At 37.1% G+C, this 14737-nt stretch overlaps 1 protein-coding gene across 3 annotated transcripts in view; it reads right to left on the bottom strand.

The window, feature by feature from the left end:
* The window catches only part of Ac76E (adenylate cyclase type 2 Ac76E), a 1381264-nt gene that overhangs the window by 80982 nt on the left and 1285545 nt on the right, over positions 1-14737 (bottom strand). The window lies entirely within an intron of this gene.

The raw sequence follows: 14737 nt of genomic DNA, 5'->3' as shown, positions 1-14737 counted from the left end.
ATAACAATAATTAAATTATTCCAACCACAAAATTGAATAGAGGGGATTTTTGTGATATCGTTCCCATGTTGAATAATGGTAATCGTAATAAATTAAAGTAATGAATTCGTGGAAATGACCCACGCTATCTCGCCATTGGTCGAGATGAGCACGCCATCAGGGACGCCGAGTTAGCGCGCGAAAGGGGGAGGACAGAAATTAAGTGATATTTCCATGATCACCGAACGATAGGAGTTCAGAATACGACACATGAATGTGTATCGCCAGTGTATTAAGTAGGATAAAGCAAGAGATCCAAATCCACCTGCATATGCCAATTTAGGAAACCAACCCCCCTCTCCAGGAAGTGACCGCGGATGACCCCGGCGGGAAATCAGATCGTCCATAAAAGTCCAGAAGCGGACCTCACATCACTCAGTTCCTACCAGTACTCAGTCGTTTGAAGTCACCAGTTGTGACCGAGCGGACCTCACATCACTCAGTTCCTACCAGTACTCAGTCGTTTGAAGTCACCAGTTGTGACCGAGCGGACCTCACATCACTCAGTTCTTACCAGTCACCAGTCGTTATCGGTCACCAGTCGTGTCAGTCGTATGAAGTAGTTGAGACTGACACGTTGACTCTGTAAGTCAGTACCTCGGGACGCATTCGAAGTCAGTTAGAGCTGAAAGTACGTGAATTATTAGGAGAATGAATGCGAACAGTGAAATTATCCATAGTACCGAGTGTGTATAATCAGTACAATTGTATGTTGAAATTAATGAATGTCATGTGTTTAAATAATAACTAACTAACGGAACGCCGATAGTACCTTTGGAAGGCAGTGTGCGGAGCCTGAAGTAAACACCTCAAGATAGACGGTGAATAACTATCCGAGCAGGGAATTATAGGAGCTAGGCGATGATCAAGACGGCTTGAAAATAAACCAGGAAGTGCCGGTTGAAGACGCGATACGCGCCGGTTCAAATGAACGACATTTCGTCGTAATGTATCACGACGTGTGTTTCGGGCGTATATGAAGAGCATATTGTGCGAGTGTCAGGGGTCTAGGAGCACCTATAAGTGTTTTTTTTTGTTATTAGTATTCTTGTGTAAATTAGTGTAATAAGGTATTAATCATGGGTAGTCACCCAGAAGTGTTTTATTGTGTAAAATTTGTATTGCGCGACATGATGGACGTGTAAATCACCATGGGGCCGTAAAGCCTATATCTCCTCCGCTACGAGACAATGGAATTCTACATAGGAATGAGTACACAATTTTGATATTTAGGGGATGTTATCGCGACTAAACGGGGTTCAGTGTAAATTAATTATGGTTACTTAACATGGTCCGCTTCCCGAGTCCATGATTTTTATTTTTTTGTTAGACGGACGAACTAATTTATATTAACGTAATAATGGGTTAGATTAATTAATTTGAGTAATTGTTTGTTGTATATAATGTAAATATGGGATATATTTCTTTCAATTAATGCATGCTGTTTATAATACTTTGAATTAAGTTCATTTCAAGTGTTAAATTCTTTTTTTGTGCTAACCCATTTATTTGAATTTCATTCACTGCGGTGATCATTTGTAATTTAATTAGGAATAATTTCTATTAGACAGCCAGATTATGAAAAAGCCAGAGTATGGAAGATTTGTGTTGCATACGGAAGGTCATTAAAATACTAATAATAATAATGTTTATGAGTTGACAAAGGAAAGTAAAATAATAATAATAATAATATTTGGGCGTGTGCAAGTTAAAGTATAATAATAATAATGACGGTGCTTCGCGAGTTAGCCAGTGCAAATATAATAATCAATGTGGAGATGACATGTAGCGTTAAAGACTTTCATTCGCGTAATCAGTTTGATTTTACGTAAATTTTTGATTTTACGTTTTTGGACTTTAATTTAACCATTAAAATTTTGTTTAAGAGCGATATAGGCACGTGAATTAGAATGGTCACGATATGTTAAAAGCCCAGAATGAGTTGAGCCCATATTTAGAGTTGGAAGTCATGAGGGACGAATATCCGGCGTGAAATAAGTTGAGCCGTATTGTTTGTAATGATGAAATAGATGAATCTCAAGGCCTAAGATGATATAAATGCATATGTCGGTGTTCTTAGTGGTAGAATCCACGCACCGAGGATTATTTTATGAATTAAATGTTTGAAGAGTTCCGATGAAAGGAAATGGACTTCAAATTTGAAGGAATAGTTTAGCAATCGCCGGCATTGGAGGTATTTGCCCAGCCGCGATGTGCCATAGGTTGTGAGATGTGTCTTGGGAGGACAGGTGTCCCCATATAAAATTAACGGCAGTACGAAGTTGAAGGTACGGTCCCGAATACCGTGTTGTCCCGACCGATATAAAGCAGATCTTAGTGGTTCATAACGGGATTTAACATATGTGACTAAATTCTAAAGAGTGGATATTAAAATATCATCTTTCCATTTTTAATAATAATAATAACAATAATCATACTCCAAGTGAATCTTGTCTTAAATCGAGTGCTTAGTGCCAAGATAAATCGGAATTGTAAAAGGGGTTATGCGTTAAACATATTAAGAGTGAACTACCGTGTAACAGGCGAATTTAAGTTTAAAAAAAAAAAAAAAAATAATAATAATAAAAACTAAGCTACTTTTTTCTTCTTTTTTTTGAAGAATAATTTTTTTTATATTTTGGACATAATAATGATGTTGGGAGATGAAATGAAAGATTTGAGATTTTTAACTAATAATAATAATAAATAAAATATTTGAAGAAGGAGAAGAAGAATAACCAATGAAGGTACTTTTTTTAAAACTTATTTTTTTTTATGAAATTAATAAGAGCGAGAAGTTGAAGTATTATAGAAAGGATGATTACGGGTTACGATAATCACGATTTCCACTATTAATAATAATAATAATAATAATAATAATAATAATAAAAATATTTATGAGGAAGCTGATCATTATATTGTGCGGATAAATTAGGAGTAAGAACGACCCTCGTTTGAAACGCCGGCAAGGGTTGGCATATAATCATCCCGGATGACAAATGATAATAATCAAATACCGGATTATAATTGAAATTAATGATGATAATAAAATTAATTGATGGTAGTCAAAGTATATGCTAATGATCAGACAGAGAATGGTAATGATATTATTTGATAATCATAGGAGGGTATGCTAGGGACAGTCATCCTGTGTCGAACTGCTCCGAACCACATGTTGGGTTTTCACGGGGAGATAGCGGTAGATACGTAAATAACCCACGGACGGCACATGTTTGCAGGGTCAGAGCAGAGTAATGAACCTTTCCGTACGTCTTGTCGTATTGACAAGTGTAAATATTAAAGTAGCTTTTGAGTTAATGAACTCTACCTGGTGTGTTTGTGAATCTAGAAATAATAGGCTAGAGTTTGTCCGTATTATAAATTCCCGTTTTTTCAAGGCGATAACATTTTCTACGGTGGGTGTCCGGCTCACCAGAATGTACATACCGGAAGTGTCTCATGTCCAAACGGAACGAGGAGACGACAGTAAAAAGTTACTGTCGTGCCTTCGTTTCCGAAAGAAGATCTCCAGCGGTGAAACGTCCAATCATACGGATGTGAATTCGATCCCCAGTAACCAATTGGGACGAATTCACCAGATGTTTTACACTACCAGAGTAGTGAGGTAAAATCCAAGTATTATGTCATTTATTTTTCAGGATTAAAGTGTCACAATGTAAATTTGTCATCATGTGTAGTATGCAAAATAAGTGAATAAATTGCTCCTCATTGCAATTTCAATAGGAAACAGCTTCCATATCTTTTCATTGTAGTTAGTCTAGTATGCCCATGGAATTTAAGTTGTCACTTCCCATTCCTATTGTGGAGTCAGAATTTTGTATCCATGAATGAGTCGTCCCCCGTAACCTTAAATTTTCATGCCCCGTTCATCCCTGTGTTCATTTGATGCGCCGATATATATATTTTTTTGATATAAATTTTTTTTATTCGTTTTCGAACTGATCACCCCTGAGATAAATGCTAGTCTGGGACTCAGGAGGTGGGCGGGTGCATAATGGCGCCCAACGTAAAAGGGCCTATTGCATCATGCTTGAGCAATGGGTGACTTTATAATTTTTTACGCAAAAAAAAAAATAAAAATCTGAACTTTTTGTTGTATTAGCGACGATATCATTAGCGAGCAGCTCAGTGCCCGATTTCATTATAAATAGGCCCAGTTGTTTAACTTCAATGTAAACCCAATCGGGATATTTAATTAAATTTTGACCGCATCACGGTTAAGTTTAATAGTGGTTTTTGATATGTCAAGTAGTAATTCATGTTAAAGTAAGGTTAGTTTCGAACGGGGCTAGACTTGATAATTATACAAGAGTAGTTTATTGCTATAAAGACTCATTAAATTAATAATTCCCTATTCTATAAAATTAAAAGTTATTGTGATTTAGTGAGACTCCACATAAATGTAACTATCCATGGGCAGGAATTTTGTATAGGCAAAATTTATTAGGAATACTGTATTTGGTAAAAATGTGACTGAGAACCAGATTCAAGTATTAATAAAAAGATAATGGAACTGTGTAAGTTAAATTTAAATTATTTCAAGACAGGTGACTTCGAGGTTTTCGTCATGGTATTATCGATTGCTGTTGTTGTTGTTGTCATAGTCGGGAATGACTGATGATATATAATTCAGGCATAATAAGCACGTGATGGCAATTAATATGCAAATTTGAATTACGTTATATAAATTATTCGCTATGTGAAAGCGAAAAAAAATATTGTTTTGGTTTTGAATTTGGAAATTTAAAAATTCTAGAAAATATTAACGAGGATATAACCGTATGATAGGGCCTAGACCCAAAATTGTCGTAATCGTGTGCGATAGGATGAGAGGCTGATCGGCCCTCTTTTCTCATTTGATATAATGTCAGACGAAGGTGGGGAGCGTCCCCAAGGTGAACAGTTAGAAGGACAGGGAGAGGTGAAAGCTCTCACTCTGGAAGACATAATGCGAGTTATGGTTCTTCATCAACAGGAACTGACTTCTATAATTCAGGCCGCTAGTGTGTCTACTAAACAGGAACTGACATCTATAATTCAGGCCGCTAGTGTTTCTACTAAACAGGAACTGACATCTATAGTTCAGGCCGCTAGTGTCTCACTAGGAAATAAAATTGACAGGATAACTGAACAATTAGGGACATGTGCGGAGAAAATTTCAGAGACCAAGCCCAGGTCAGATGGGAATCCCGAGAACCCGGAAGAGCTTAGAGAAGATATGGAAGTAGTCAAAACTAGGTTAAATCAACCAGGATCAGCACAGGACTTCCACCTCCAAGGGCAAGACGTCGAGAACTTTGAAAACCAGGGAATCTGTAAAGAGGAAGGCACAGCGCAAACCGATACGACGGAACAGAAAGGTGAAGTAGGAGATAGGTCTTCATCATTGCCAAATGCAATACCAACATCTGTGGTCCACGTCATCAAAATATCGGATGATAAAACTCCTAGGTTCGAAGCCCGAGGACACTTAAACCCGACAGGCTTCATCCGGGAGATCTCAAAATTCATCCTTGAAAACAAAATTCCGGCAGTACAGGGGGAGACTCTGCTGCGCCAGATAGAGAAGCCTACGCATCATTATAACCAGAGACACCCCAGGCATAGAGGACAACAAACTGATATGGTCGAGACGCCGATGGAAGAGAGGACGACATGTGGTAGGAGACAAAGGTCTACTACAGATCCAGAGCCCAGGAAGATTTACGATCCAGGACGCAAGCCCAGGCAAAGGATCGACAAATAACGAAACAAAGCAGAGGATGCACGAAACGAGGCTGAGGACGACCAAGAAGAAGATGAGGACGAAGGAGAGGATGATGAAGAAGAAGATGGAAGAGAAGAAGAAGTCCAACTGATCCATAGGCAAATAAAAGCAAGACCATGCCCAGAATGCGGAGAGATCGACAGTGATGTCCAAGAGTTCGTTAACAGGATCCACCTGATTCAACGAGAGAATGAAGAATTGAGACTCAATAACCAGAATCTGCGGGACAAGATCAATCACCATCGAAAAGGGAACGAAAGCAGTAATCAAATCATGATGAAAGTATGATGCGGATATATAAAAAAAATCTCATGATTATCACAAGATCTTTTTTACCGAGCAACAGGAAAATGTACCCGGATGAGATAGGCCCTAGTTTCATGATTTGATTTTGATATGAGAAATACAGATATATTGGAATATTAAATAAATACAGTGTCAGTTTTGTGTGGACGGGAGAATTTCCACATGATCGCGACAGTCCGGCGCCACGGTAAGCTTGTCATTAAGGGGAAGAAGGTTTCCTGGTCAAAAGATAAGAGGATTTAAATCTAGAGCTCACAACAACAGAATAATGACTACAAGGAAGTGAAAGAGTATATATTTCGGACCAAGGCCGAGCAAGATGCATCGCCAATACCGAGAATATGACGTACGGGTTTCGTCCACGCCCGAGGCATTTGGTGTGGCCACGTTTCACAGGGAGAGATTTCAAACTAACCAAAGCGGTCCTGACCAATGAGAAAATGTATCGTAGGCCCGCAGATAAACCAACATAAGAAAAACTCAGAGAGAACTCCAGTTAGCTTCTCCGATAACAATAATTAAATTATTCCAACCACAAAATTGAATAGAGGGGATTTTTGTGATATCGTTCCCATGTTGAATAATGGTAATCGTAATAAATTAAAGTAATGAATTCGTGGAAATGACCCACGCTATCTCGCCATTGGTCGAGATGAGCACGCCATCAGGGACGCCGAGTTAGCGCGCGAAAGGGGGAGGACAGAAATTAAGTGATATTTCCATGATCACCGAACGATAGGAGTTCAGAATACGACACATGAATGTGTATCGCCAGTGTATTAAGTAGGATAAAGCAAGAGATCCAAATCCACCTGCATATGCCAATTTAGGAAACCAACCCCCCTCTCCAGGAAGTGACCGCGGATGACCCCGGCGGGAAATCAGATCGTCCATAAAAGTCCAGAAGCGGACCTCACATCACTCAGTTCCTACCAGTACTCAGTCGTTTGAAGTCACCAGTTGTGACCGAGCGGACCTCACATCACTCAGTTCCTACCAGTACTCAGTCGTTTGAAGTCACCAGTTGTGACCGAGTGGACCTCACATCACTCAGTTCTTACCAGTCACCAGTCGTTATCGGTCACCAGTCGTGTCAGTCGTATGAAGTAGTTGAGACTGACACGTTGACTCTGTAAGTCAGTACCTCGGGACGCATTCGAAGTCAGTTAGAGCTGAAAGTACGTGAATTATTAGGAGAATGAATGCGAACAGTGAAATTATCCATAGTACCGAGTGTGTATAATCAGTACAATTGTATGTTGAAATTAATGAATGTCATGTGTTTAAATAATAACTAACTAACGGAACGCCGATAGTACCTTTGGAAGGCAGTGTGCGGAGCCTGAAGTAAACACCTCAAGATAGACGGTGAATAACTATCCGAGCAGGGAATTATAGGAGCTAGGCGATGATCAAGACGGCTTGAAAATAAACCAGGAAGTGCCGGTTGAAGACGCGATACGCGCCGGTTCAAATGAACGACATTTCGTCGTAATGTATCACGACGTGTGTTTCGGGCGTATATGAAGAGCATATTGTGCGAGTGTCAGGGGTCTAGGAGCACCTATAAGTGTTTTTTTTTGTTATTAGTATTCTTGTGTAAATTAGTGTAATAAGGTATTAATCATGGGTAGTCACCCAGAAGTGTTTTATTGTGTAAAATTTGTATTGTGCGACATGATGGACGTGTAAATCACCATGGGGCCGTAAAGCCTATATCTCCTCCGCTACGAGACAATGGAATTCTACATAGGAATGAGTACACAATTTTGATATTTAGGGGATGTTATCGCGACTAAACGGGGTTCAGTGTAAATTAATTATGGTTACTTAACATGGTCCGCTTCCCGAGTCCATGATTTTTATTTTTTTGTTAGACGGACGAACTAATTTATATTAACGTAATAATGGGTTAGATTAATTAATTTGAGTAATTGTTTGTTGTATATAATGTAAATATGGGATATATTTCTTTCAATTAATGCATGCTGTTTATAATACTTTGAATTAAGTTCATTTCAAGTGTTAAATTCTTTTTTTGTGCTAACCCATTTATTTGAATTTCATTCACTGCGGTGATCATTTGTAATTTAATTAGGAATAATTTCTATTAGACAGCCAGATTATGAAAAAGCCAGAGTATGGAAGATTTGTGTTGCGTACGGAAGGTCATTAAAATACTAATAATAATAATGTTTATGAGTTGACAAAGGAAAGTAAAATAATAATAATAATAATATTTGGGCGTGTGCAAGTTAAAGTATAATAATAATAATGACGGTGCTTCGCGAGTTAGCCAGTGCAAATATAATAATCAATGTGGAGATGACATGTAGCGTTAAAGACTTTCATTCGCGTAATCAGTTTGATTTTACGTAAATTTTTGATTTTACGTTTTTGGACTTTAATTTAACCATTAAAATTTTGTTTAAGAGCGATATAGGCACGTGAATTAGAATGGTCACGATATGTTAAAAGCCCAGAATGAGTTGAGCCCATATTTAGAGTTGGAAGTCATGAGGGACGAATATCCGGCGTGAAATAAGTTGAGCCGTATTGTTTGTAATGATGAAATAGATGAATCTCAAGGCCTAAGATGATATAAATGCATATGTCGGTGTTCTTAGTGGTAGAATCCACGCACCGAGGATTATTTTATGAATTAAATGTTTGAAGAGTTCCGATGAAAGGAAATGGACTTCAAATTTGAAGGAATAGTTTAGCAATCGCCGGCATTGGAGGTATTTGCCCAGCCGCGATGTGCCATAGGTTGTGAGATGTGTCTTGGGAGGACAGGTGTCCCCATATAAAATTAACGGCAGTACGAAGTTGAAGGTACGGTCCCGAATACCGTGTTGTCCCGACCGACATAAAGCAGATCTTAGTGGTTCATAACGGGATTTAACATATGTGACTAAATTCTAAAGAGTGGATATTAAAATATCATCTTTCCATTTTTAATAATAATAATAACAATAATCATACTCCAAGTGAATCTTGTCTTAAATCGAGTGCTTAGTGCCAAGATAAATCGGAATTGTAAAAGGGGTTATGCGTTAAACATATTAAGAGTGAACTACCGTGTAACAGGCGAATTTAAGTTTTTAAAAAAAAAAAATAATAATAATAATAAAAACTAAGCTACTTTTTTTCTTCTTTTTTTTGAAGAATAATTTTTTTTATATTTTGGACATAATAATGATGTTGGGAGATGAAATGAAAGATTTGAGATTTTTAACTAATAATAATAATAAATAAAATATTTGAAGAAGGAGAAGAAGAACAATAACCAATGAAGGTACTTTTTTTAAAACTTATTTTTTTTGATGAAATTAATAAGAGCGAGAAGTTGAAGTATTATAGAAAGGATGATTACGGGTTACGATAATCACGATTTCCACTATTAATAATAATAATAATAATAATAATAATAATAATAATAATAATAATAATAAAAATATTTATGAGGAAGCTGATCATTATATTGTGCGGATAAATTAGGAGTAAGAACGACCCTCGTTTGAAATGCCGGCAAGGGTTGGCATATAATCATCCCGGATGACAAATGATAATAATCAAATACCGGATTATAATTGAAATTAATGATAATAATAAAATTAATTGATGGTAGTCAAAGTATATGCTAATGATCAGACAGAGAATGGTAATGATATTATTTGATAATCATAGGAGGGTATGCTAGGGACAGTCATCCTGTGTCGAACTGCTCCGAACCACATGTTGGGTTTTCACGGGGAGATAGCGGTAGATACGTAAATAACCCACGGACGGCACATGTTTGCAGGGTCAGAGCAGAGTAATGAACCTTTCCGTACGTCTTGTCGTATTGACAAGTGTAAATATTAAAGTAGCTTTTGAGTTAATGAACTCTACCTGGTGTGTTTGTGAATCTGGAAATAATAGGCTAGAGTTTGTCCGTATTATAAATTCCCGTTTTTTCAAGGCGATAACATTTTCTACGGTGGGTGTCCGGCTCACCAGAATGTACATACCGGAAGTGTCTCATGTCCAAACGGAACGAGGAGACGACAGTAAAAAGTTACTGTCGTGCCTTCGTTTCCGAAAGAAGATCTCCAGCGGTGAAACGTCCAATCATACGGATGTGAATTCGATCCCCAGTAACCAATTGGGACGAATTCACCAGATGTTTTACACTACCAGAGTAGTGAGGTAAAATCCAAGTATTATGTCATTTATTTTTCAGGATTAAAGTGTCACAATGTAAATTTGTCATCATGTGTAGTATGCAAAATAAGTGAATAAATTGCTCCTCATTGCAATTTCAATAGGAAACAGCTTCCATATCTTTTCATTGTAGTTAGTCTAGTATGCCCATGGAATTTAAGTTGTCACTTCCCATTCCTATTGTGGAGTCAGAATTTTGTATCCATGAATGAGTCGTCCCCCGTAACCTTAAATTTTCATGCCCCGTTCATCCCTGTGTTCATTTGATGCGCCGATATATATATTTTTTTGATATAAAATTTTTTTATTCGTTTTCGAACTGATCACCCCTGAGATAAATGCTAGTCTGGGACTCAGGAGGTGGGCGGGTGCAATATATGGAATAGTAAAAATTAAAGATCAGATAAAGCAGATAAAGCAATTACAGCTCTGGAGACAGCAGATGGGAATAGAGTTTGCAATATGAAAGATATCAGGGATACAATGGGACAGTATTTTGACAAGCTCCTAAATGGCTATAATAAGACCTCTGTTGAGAATGTAGGCCAGAAAAAAATAGACAGAAGTAGAGCAAGCTCTCCATATGATGAGAAGTGCTAAGTCAGCAAGAGCTGATGAAGTTACAGCTGACATAATTAAAGCTGCTGGTCCACCAAGAACACAGTGGCTGCATAGAGTTCTCATAACAATATGGAAGGATAATGAAATACCTGAAGATTGGACAAAAGGGATGATAGTTCCTATCTTTAAGAAAGGGAGTAGAAGGAAAAGTGAAAATTCCAGAGGCATTACCCTCCTATCACATGGCTTTAAAATTATGGAGAAGATCACCGAAGCCAGAGTAAGGGATATACTAGAACCTAAACAACATGGCTTTAGGACTGGAAGAAGCACTACAGATCTGATATTTGCTTTGAGGATGCTGGCAGAGAAACGCTGGGAAAGAGGAAAATACCTAATTATTGTGTTTATGGACCTTGAAATGGCATATGATAATGTTCCTAGATCAACTGTTTGGAAAAGTCTTAGAAAACTTGCTGTACCAGAGTACCTTATTAGGAAGATCCAAATGCTATATACTAATTTCAAAAGCTCTGTCAGTATTGGAGATGGTCACTCTGAATGGTTCAATACAACTAAAGGAGTACAACAGGGAAGTGCCTTATCACTTCTTCTCTTCACAACAGTTATGGATACCATTTTAAAGGAACTCAAAGGAAAAGGTAATAAAGATCTTCAGGCTCTGGTGTTTGCAGATGATGTGGCAATATGGGATGAAACAGAGGAGGGAGTGCAAAATAATCTGAATGCATGGTGTAAGAAGTTTGATGATTATGGAATGAAATTGAACCCATCAAAAACAGTAGCACTGAAAATCAGCAGACATAATACAGACTGCAACATAAAAATACAGGATCATCGAGTTGATCAGATATTTAGGAAGTGTAATGGCTAGTAATAATAGACCTGAGATAGAAATAACAAACAGAGTAACCAAAGGCTCTAACTTTTACAGTATCGTTAGACACCTTCTATGGGATGAGAAGGTCCCCCTAAGAACAAAAATGATCCTGTACAAGTTATTTCATTCCCATCCTTACATATTCTCTGGAAACCTGCATGCTAACATCAAAGGATTGTAGTAGGCTTCAAGCCTGTGAAACGAAATTTCTTAGAATTGCCCACCAAAAGACACGACTTGATCATGTGAAACATGATGAGATCTGATCTAACCTAGGTCTAAATGAATCGATGGAGGAAAGACTTAGGTCATACAGACTTAAATGGTTTGGGCATGTTAAATGAATGAATATCACAATGTTACCATGTGCTTATTTGGTAAAGAGAATAAGAAGACCAAGAAGAAGATGGATGGACCAACTGAGGGAAGACGTGGAGAGAAGAGGATGGAATTGGGAATCATGGACAACAAAATCTTTTTGAATAGACAACTTTAGAAGACACTTATTTTCAAACACCCTACCTGACTTGCTGGAAAGGCAAACTGATGATGATGATGAAAATGACCTAACAGAAAATTAGTGATCAACTAGTGAGCCCATTAAATGCTCATTAAAGAACCCCTACATAATTCACAAAACAATTAAAATATGGTAGAAATAAAAATAGTAATGGGAGCAGTATTAATATTAGTAAGTAAACCTAAAAGTTCAGTTCAGCATGTCACTAACCTAACCGGAGCATGACATAACAGAAAGTTAGCTGACAGCTGGACTCATGCCAATGACAGATTATTACGCTACCTAGCATTCTTTGCTGGACTAGTAAGGAGTGTGAAATCACTGTTGGAGGACTTCATTAAGGAAAATTCCAAATTACAAGTATTTAAGGACTTCAACAGAATTTAAACATAAATGTTTATACATTCCTAAATATTTTCAAATGTGTTTTGATAGATTCTGATGATGTTCTTTCAAGAACGAAACATGTCATTCTATTTTTGATTAAGTTATTTCTTTTTCAGGTAGTTTCTAGTTCTAAGTCCCTGGCATACTTTGTACTTTGCACCTTTGTTTATTCATCGAGTAAAAGTTAATAATCAAATTCCTCTATCCAATAATATTGCAATATTCAAGTCCCCGGCGTAGGTTTTTTTGAGAAATTATTGTAGATAAACACTTATTTTTCAGCATTTAAGGACACTTTTGTTCTCCATCTCACGTAGTATGGAAAATAATAGTAATCCACCAACTGTAAAAATCATATAACATAATTTCAGTTGAAAATTGTAGTGTACAGTTCAGTTATTATGAGTTTCGACTTGACGTTTGAGCGCTGCCTTTTGGCAGAGGGTAAGTGAATGAATCAACTGCCAATCATAGACAGCCGATCACTTCGATAGAGCGTGTTACATTCCACTTCTGGTTAGCAGTGTTGTCGATCTGCTGTTTACTGTAACCACGTGCTATTAGCTGTGTGTTGTATTGTGCTCAGTTCTTTTGGCGGTCTTTCTGAGTCTTTGTGCTAGGTTGTTCGTTTATATTTTGTAGTGTAGAGTTTATATATTTATTGTTTAGTGTTTTCTAATAATATAGCACATTATGTTGTAGTGAATAGTGTGTAACAATGTACAATAGTGATCTAGTTTATATAGTAGCTTAGTTTAATATTTCCTTCGGTAGTTGTATAGTAGGTTAATTTTAGGCCCGTGTGTAAATTTTATATTCTGTCATTTCGACGCCTACGTCTAATGATGAAGCTCCCAAGAGAAGATAGCCATTCGGATGTGGTACTCCACTAAGCAGCCAGGCCCAGGAAATTGTTTGCAAATGCCATTTTAATGCCAAAGAACTGATTTGGGCCCAAGTGAAGGATTATGTAATTGAGAATAACCGACTCTTCACAATTTCAGAAGTCGAAAGACTTATTTTCGAAGCTGTAGGTCGTATAAGTGCGGAGGACTGGAGCAACATTGTGCAACACACGAAATCCAAGATGATTAAAGCTTGGGGGAAAGAAAGTCTCACAGACGATTATGTTGAAGACTTTAATATCTCTTTAGAGTCAGGCGAGAGTGAAACCTCAACAGATGATGGCAATGCCGATAGTGACTCAGAAATGCGTGGTGTGTTCCCTTTGTGGGATTATTTCCTTCCTTAGGGGAAATTGAATCTAACAGCAACACGAGTTCTTCTACATGGTCAGTAGAAATTTAATTTAATCTTCTCCCTTTTTATCTGTTCGAGCATTGACTTATTTTTTATCTTGTAGCCTTACCCTAAATGTGTTGTGTATTGTTGTTCATCTTACATGAATTATGTATGTTTCTACAAAGAATAATTGATTATGGACGTATTCCAGTATATACATACATTTCCGTTTGTGGTGTGTATTGTAAATCAGCTGTTTGTATTTGTAGCAAATTGGCACCACCGTCCGACTTCCGGTTAACTGTCACGTCGAAACTCATAAAAACGGAATAATAGATACGGTATATTAGACAGTATCTTGCCTGTTATATTCGTGTGTATCTGTGTGTGTGTGTATCTTTCATGTCAATATATTAGAGCATACTGTAGTAGGATAAAACAGACTAATAATAATATGTCCATGCATTTACTTTTGTTGGTAATGTTTGATTATTTCTTGCGAATTTCAAACTTGCAATTTTCATTTCTGTTTGTGCTTAGTAATAACTAGGGGACGTATTTCTATGACAAGTCATATTTTTTCTCTTAACATTGTATCTTATAGTCTTGTATTTTCAACACATTTCCAAGCATGATAATCAAAATTAAACAGGTTTTATTGGGCATATAAATGCATATTTAGGCTTTCTTAAGTTTTATGGCATATTTTGAACAAAATATCATTATAACGGCATATTTTGGTCATTTTCATTTGATTTTCATTTTATAAAAATCAAAATAAGCTCTA

The sequence above is a fragment of the Anabrus simplex genome, chromosome 8 (assembly GCF_040414725.1).
Source record: "Anabrus simplex isolate iqAnaSimp1 chromosome 8, ASM4041472v1, whole genome shotgun sequence".
Classification (NCBI taxonomy): domain Eukaryota; kingdom Metazoa; phylum Arthropoda; class Insecta; order Orthoptera; family Tettigoniidae; genus Anabrus; species Anabrus simplex.
This window is presented reverse-complemented; position numbering and strand designations above follow the sequence as displayed.